Genomic DNA, 7,903 nt, shown 5'->3' with positions numbered 1-7,903 from the left:
CCTCTGTATCGTTAGCGTACACGGCGCACGGCACAAGCTTCCTTGAGAGACCTATGCTATCGACTCCTCTTTATCGTTAGCGCTTACGCTTTGACCCATTTCCATGAGTCCGAAGAAGTCCAATCCACTGCTGATGATGACAGCTTTAATATTTTTTTCTCTGAAGTCAAACAAAGAAGCATGCACCCTGGCATTCAAATTCTACGGACTGTCTGACACGCAGAGAAGACAATGAAGGCAACATTACCTAGCAACACCTACGCGCTTTACCGTTGAAGACAGCTCAATTTCGGCAGTCTTTGTATCAATGCTAATGGTGATCGGCACTCTCATCCAAAAGCGCTGCAGCAACTACCGGGTCTAGGCACCTTTAGAATAAGAAAGTACACAAGGGTAGAAACAGTCAATTATGATTATACATTCAAAAGTTATTTTTCAGCAGCTGGGTGTGAGAAGTCAAAGTATCATACAAATATCACATTATTTCCAGTTGCAAAACTGTAGGTTTATGTAAACAAATCAATGAAGAACATGTACTCTTACTGAACCTCAGACAACAAATAAGACATAAGAATGCACATTTGCTCACTTTGCTGTTACGATTGAAAAGTAGCTTTTTATTGCTTCATGAGCAGCATCTTGACTGTACGTGGGTATGGCTTATTGCCAGTCACATGATTTAAAACTATAAGAATATCACCTGCAAAGAATTAGTTGGATAATTAAATACAGTGTACATATATTAGTGCATGTTTGATGTACATGATCATTAGTAGCTTTGAATTGTATAGATAATGCAAATTTGGACTTAAGTGACACCAGGAGCACTGGACAACAGAACAAAACAGCATCAAAAAAAAAAAAAAAAAAATTATCTAGCAACCAACAGTCCTGACATGAGAGCATACATGCACACTTCACATGCTTTGAAAACTGTCCTTGTACTTCTACTGTCCAAGACTATCCAGCAGTAAGCTTTGGTGCAACTTCTGGATGAGGCTTCGCAGGAACTAGGTCTTGATATAGCTTGGTTAGTGTGCCCTTTGTCGTTGTGGAGCCTTGAGATGTCCTTCTTTTGCAACCGTGAGCCGTGAGAATTTTCTTGGGGAAGATCACTCCTGCAACGAACTGAGAATTTATTCATTACGCTATTATTTTTTTAAAATAATAATAACATGTAGTACGTGTTAAACTCTACTTCAAATACTCAACACACAAAATTCTTGCACAGAATAGTTACCTTGCAAAAAAACATAAGAATGGGATTAGATTGATGTGGTACACCTAGCCATCATTTCATCACTCTAATGTGCTGGAGAGATACTGTTTAAAATACAGTGTACTTTTACAATCATTTTAACCCCTAAGTGCCACATACAGGTGAAGCCATTACGTTCCACATTCCATATCATGTATTGTGCACAAATTGCCTAGAGTAATTTGATGTTTTTCAAAAATTGATCACATTCTATTTTAAGCAGGTTGCCAATATTTTAGGATGCTGCATAGCATGCTGCTGGTATTTGAGGATGTTGCACAAGAATTTGGGTATGCTGCAGTGTAATGCTCAAATTCCTCATGAACTACACTAATAATGGGTTGAAAAAAAAGAAACAAAGAAAGAAAGAAAGAGGAGTATCTTACCCTTGATGACATGGAAAAGCGGGAGAAAGTATGACATCAGTAGAGGGACTTCTCTGCACCAGAATTCAGCCAGGAGGATGCCATACACGTATCAGCACTGCATATACTTGTACCCATGAAAGGAGCTAGCTAGGGGACAGCCTGATCGATGGTCATGGGTGGACTTGAAGTCTTCTATGGAGAAACCTTCTCGTGTCAGCCACTGGCACAATCAATCATTGATTCTGATGAGGAAAAAAAAAGATAACACAACATAACGATAATAGTGATGATTGAGAGAAGTGAAATAAGGTTAGGCAGAAAAATCACACAGGAAAATGATGTAACATACAAAATACAGCATTGGATGATTTAAAGTTTGGTGCTTGTGCTAGCTCCCAAATGACGGCTGGAATAAAAGACTCCCAAATATTCTACAATGTCGCATAGCATGCTGCTGGTTTTTGAGGATGTTGCACAAGAATTTGGGTATGTTACAGCGATATGTTCAAATTCCTAATGAACCATACTGGGTTGAAATAAAGAAACAAAGAAAAAGGAATACCTTCTCCTTGATGACATGGTCAAACGGGAAAAAACATGACATCAGATGATCCACTTCTTTGCACCAGAATTCAGCCAGGAGGATGCCATGTACACATATTGATGTAAATCAGCGCTGCATGTGTATCATGTACTTGTACCCATGAAAGGAGCAAGCTAGTGGACAGCACGATCAATGGTCATGGATGGACCTCAAGTCTTCTATGGACTGCAAGTCTTCTATGGAAGCACCTTCTCACATCAGCCACTTGCACAGTCAATCTTTGATTCTGATGAGGAAAAAAAAAAACACACGACATAACAATAATACACCTATTAATGATTGAGAGAAGAAAAATAAGGTTTGCCAGAAAAATCACACAACAATCCGTTAGGTGAATGATATACTGGTATAACATACAAATTACAAAATACAGCATCCTTTGCCATTGGGGGATTTCAAGATCAGCGCTAGTGCTAGCTCCCAAATGACTGACTTAAATTGAGCTCCAACACCGACGGTCGGATTAACTAAGCGATACTTATCAAAGTTATTGATCCCCAGCAATAGGTGTTGGAATCGCAGCATCGCAAGGTCCGTGAGAATCGCACGATGAAAAGTGATGGCGCATGATTACACTCGAATATTAAAAGATGCAGGACTGCTTAGTTTTTAGACACAAAGTGAGGAAGACAGACTAAAATGCCCCAAATTTCAACCATTCTTCAAAACACAACTTAATATTTAATTTTATGCTTCCAGGCTCAGATTTATGAAGCCACATGCTCGTGTAGGGCCTACGTTTCGTGGCGTGGGTGACCATTGCATTAGCATAAAATGTACATGCTACAGGCCTAACTCTTACACTACGAAATGGCGGAGCTAGGTTCAGCAGACGACATTCTTTGATTTCAACACCAAGCCCAGCACTTGACCGAAAGATTGGTCTGTATCTCGTCGACGGGGATATGTTCCACAGAGCAGAGACTGCATCTGGCTTTACGGATCCCCTCCTATAGACATAGTCCGGAGGTAGAGAGCCATAAGTAACGTCAAAAAAAAAAAAAAAATAAAAGACTCCTCCTTCGGACAGACGAATCTTTCACAAGTTTGCCCAGCACTAGCAACCAGAAATTTATGACATATTTTTGAGGTCATCCTACCAGCACCTACGGACTTCAAGTTCACTTCAGTTTTATCGCCAGTGCCAGTGGCTGCCAGTGCTTAAGTTAGTGCCGAGACACAATCAAAGAGTATAGAAGCTAAGAGGGCGTACTCTCGCGACTTCGCACGCAAACGGGTGTAGTACGGCATGGAGCGGGAGCCCAACATGGAGCCCAATGGCAGCCAATTTAGTAATAATACCGCAAGCTTCTTAAACACGTGAGCCTATGGAGCAAACCCTACCTTCCTTTCATTTTCTTCATTTTAAAAGGAAGCACACAGCGGTAGAATTGCATTTCAGACCTCAAAATATCACAAAAAGTATATTTTCTGTCGATATGTAAAAAAAAAAAAAAATTGAAGTAATGTAATTACTTTTTTATCAGTAGTCCCTCAGCAAGTTTGTATTTGAGCTGACAAACGCCACCTATCTCATTTCTCTCTCCCTCCCGAAACATAGTTTGGTCTACCTACTTCAGCTCAAACTTTGTGGGCCTGCAGATTGCGATTGGAAAGTAAATGACATTTTTTTCAAATACATTTCACGGTTAGACAGGAATGATATTTCTTTACGACAAAACAAGATTCTAAGTACATACATCGGTACATATCTTCCCCTGTTAAGTATGCCCCCTAAAAAGGGGAAAAATGAAAGGGAGACAGAAATACGAGGACCCAGTGATACGGCACTGATATCATGATCGCGTAATATACAGTACGCCCTCTAATCAATCTATCGGTCTGTTGCTTTCAATGGCGGAATGGCGTCAGTATTTCGCCCATGAGCGTACTAGTTCGCAGGAGTAAGCCCTTGTGTCTTAGCGTAGCTTCTACTGATTATCTTGATTCACTGGAGCAGTTACCACTAGAAGTCCTAACAGAGTTAGCAGAAAATAGTGTTGTTGATGTAGCTTGCACTGAACCTGATATCACCACCCAATATGAGGTAGGCCTATGCCTACTAACATTGTTAGGGATTACGCCTAACTGTTAGAACTACCGACTACCGTCTTGTTAGCCCGACCAGACGCTGTTAGAGTACGCTGTGCGAATAAATTATAGCCTGTCGCTACTAGTAGGGTTGGGGGTACCACGTATCGTCACCCTAAAGATCTGTAGCTTGTTTATTCTAAAAATATAACACAAATCCGCCTAATTCTTACCTCAAATATGCCATAAATACTGCAGTTTTGAATGTCGTGACCGTCTCGTTGATTATGAATCTCCGTTTTAAAATAGCACAATTTTAGCGCGTGCGTTTCGTTTTCTTCGCGCAGCTAAAAAGGGAACCTTGCGATCGGCACCCCCTATATAGGTATACACGTGAATTTCACAGCATAGGTAATAGTAATACACGTGAATTTCACAGGCCATAGGTAACACGTTAATACACGTGAATTTCACAGCCATGCATCGTTACTGAGCGGATGTGTAATTTTTAGCTTGGTTTGTTTGAGTTTGATTTTCTTCGCGCAGCTAAAAAGGGAACCTTGCGATCGGCACCCCCTATATAGGTATACACGTGAATTTCACAGCATAGGTAATAGTAATACACGTGAATTTCACAGGCCATAGGTAACACGTTAATACACGTGAATTTCACAGCCATGGCATGCGTCGTTACTGAGCGGATGTGTAATTTTTAGCTTGGTTTGTTTGAGTTTGATTTTCGTTTCTTCGTTTTTATTGTTTTTATAGCTCATGACACTCAATCCCGTGCGTACCTTTTCGTTCTATACGCAAACAGCCATGATACGCAGGGTGCCGATGGGAAGGTGCCCTGCCGATAGGTGGTGCCCCAACCATTACTAGATCTACACTGTCTACAGCGACTGGGTTGTGTATAGAATCTAGTTACCGTAGATAACTTGTAGAATTTACGTGACACAGTAACACTAACAGTTCAGTACATATACAGTAGCTGAGTTAGAACAACTCATTCCAAATTCTTGAGCTCTCATGTCATACTCTCACACTCACTGACTCAGTCACACTTTCAGATACAGAACAGTCTACTGGACTGGTTATCCCCACTTGATACGATCATGCGAAATTTGCACAGCAGGGGCAGGGCCGCTGCCGGCCCCGGGTCGGTCGGGACAATTCAATGCAAATCTCGCTGGTATCAGTGGTAATTATTTTAGCTAAGATTAGGTCTACTAATAATGTATTAAAAGTTACGTTGACCAACCTTCCTCGAAGAATCCCAAAGGAGCAGTTCCTCTTTTTCTTAGGGGCCGTTTGCTAGCCATTTCTGAAAATATCAGATGGTTCGTACGTCGAGATGTTTGACTCCGGTCAGAGATCATCACGAAAGAGCGTTTGAAATGATGAACAGCAAATCATCGTATCCGTGTGTGTGGTTTTTGAGCGCGGTCGCGGACTAACGGTTCAGCAGTACATACACGTAAGGTTCAATCAGCGACAACAACAACACGCACATGACCTCTTACGTTACATTATTATCAAGAAAACTTGTAATCATTAATTTTTTGGTTTTGAATTAAAAAATATATGTTTAAAACTTTTTCTTATTGCAAATTAAATTTTTTTTTAATGTGTCAATATTTTTTATGCTCCATATATTTTGAAATATATTTTTGTTGTGATCTTTGGTACGAACGAGCCTCATATCAACAACCCGGATCTCCCATTCATCGTACACAATTACTACACGCCGATTGCATTCATATAGTTTTCTATTGTTGTGTGTACATGTCAAAGCTACGGGGATCGAACGGGCGGCAATGGGTTACTACCTTTTTTTTATTTTTTCACGAGTATGTAATCTCATTTAAGGTTTTTTATGTGCTTTATTCCGTAGTGAATAGATGTTGCATTTTAGGAATGCTGTAAATCAAGCAAGTGAAGCAGCTTTTTGTTTGCAATGGTAAGACTACTGTTTGTTTACATAATCCTGTTGAAGCCAAACGGGTGCTGGTGGTTGCGTTAGATGAATGTCCGTCATGACTTGCATTGGCATTGCGGCCATCAAATTATGAGTTTTCATATTGATTTTTGTGATCGACATCATTCAATAATCATGGCTAGTGCACGTGGTTTAAACTTTGGTAAAACAAAAAGTTAACCATGGTTTAATAACCACTGTTCTTATGCTATCATACAAGGTTCCATGGTTAGAAATTCTAGAATATGGTTTTTCCGCACTCTATATCTGATCAGCATGAAACCACGGTTGAAACCATTGATTGTTAAAAAATAACCACTTTTTCAACCGTGGGTAAACAGAAGTTAAACCACGGTTTTATAACCACTGTTCTTATGAGCTATCATACAACCATGGTGAAAATCATATGGCTTTTTAACCGCCTCTTCACTATCATGAAACCACGGTTCGTAGAACCAATCAATGTTTCATAACCATCCTTTGCACATCACACTATGATAAAACCATGGTTCAAATCCTGGTGTAGCTATGACCATCGTTTTCCTTGCTAAAATGGAATTTGAACGATTGTTTAAAACCGTTGTTTTCACACTTTTGTTAAACCACTGTTAAAGTCATGGTTATATAGCCTAACCATCATTTTTTAACTATGATAAAACCATGGTTAATATAATCATGGTTAATAGCCATCGTTTTCAACCTTTGTAAAACGAAGTTTAACCATGGTATTATAACTAGTGTTTTTGTGCTATCATAAAACCACGGTTAAAATCATGGTTTTATAACTATTGTTTTTACACTATCATAAAACCATAATGAAATCATGGTTTTATAACGATGGTTTTCAACCTTAGTAGAACGAGAGTTACACCATGGTTTCCTAACCATTGTTTTTATACTATTGTGAAACCATGGTTACAACCATTGTTATATTATTATGTTATTTTTACCAAAGTAGAACGATAGTCTTGTTGTGGTTTTCTCACCATTTTTTTTTAATTTCTTAAAACTGTGGTATAACGATAATTTTTTAACCATGGTTTTAAAACACTTTCATTAAACCACTGTTAGAGCCATGGTTATATAACCATCATTTTTAACTATGATAAAACCATTGTTAATATCATGGTTATAATACCCATCATTTTTAACCTTTGTAAAACGAAAGTTTAACCATGGTATTATAACTAGTGTTTTTGTGCTATCATAATACCATGGTTGAAATCATGGTTTTATTACTATCTTTTTTACACTATCATAAAACCATGATGAAATCATGGTTTAATAACGATGGTTTTCAACCTTAGTAGAACGAGAGTTACACCATGGTTTCCTAACCATTGTTTTTATACTATTGTGAAACCATGGTTACAACCATTGTTATATTATTATGTTATTTTGACCAAAGTAGAACGATAGTCTTGTTGTGGTTTTCTCGCCATTGTTTTTTTTAATTTCTTAAAACTGTGGTATAACGATAATTTTTTAACCATGGTTTTAAAACACTTTCATTAAACCACTGTTAGAGCCATGGTTATATAACCATCATTTTTTAACTATGATAAAACCATGGTTAATATCATGGTTAATACCCATCATTTTTAACCTTTGTAAAACGAAAGTTTAACCATGGTATTATAACTAGTGTTTTTGTGCTATCATAA

At 38.5% G+C, this 7,903-nt stretch overlaps 1 long non-coding RNA gene across 1 annotated transcript; it reads right to left on the bottom strand.

Moving 5' to 3' along the window:
• Nucleotides 1-596: 596 nt before the first annotated feature.
• On the bottom strand, nucleotides 597-5,668 carry LOC140240941 (uncharacterized). The gene is made up of 4 exons (XR_011902047.1): nucleotides 5,523-5,668; nucleotides 2,189-2,456; nucleotides 1,645-1,868; nucleotides 597-1,128 (listed from the first exon to the last, which is right to left on the bottom strand). It is a non-coding gene; the product is annotated as an uncharacterized lncRNA (long non-coding RNA).
• Between the last annotated feature and the right edge of the window lie 2,235 nt (nucleotides 5,669-7,903).

Source organism: Diadema setosum, chromosome 17 (assembly GCF_964275005.1).
Source record: "Diadema setosum chromosome 17, eeDiaSeto1, whole genome shotgun sequence".
Lineage (NCBI taxonomy): Eukaryota > Metazoa > Echinodermata > Echinoidea > Diadematoida > Diadematidae > Diadema > Diadema setosum.
This window is presented reverse-complemented; position numbering and strand designations above follow the sequence as displayed.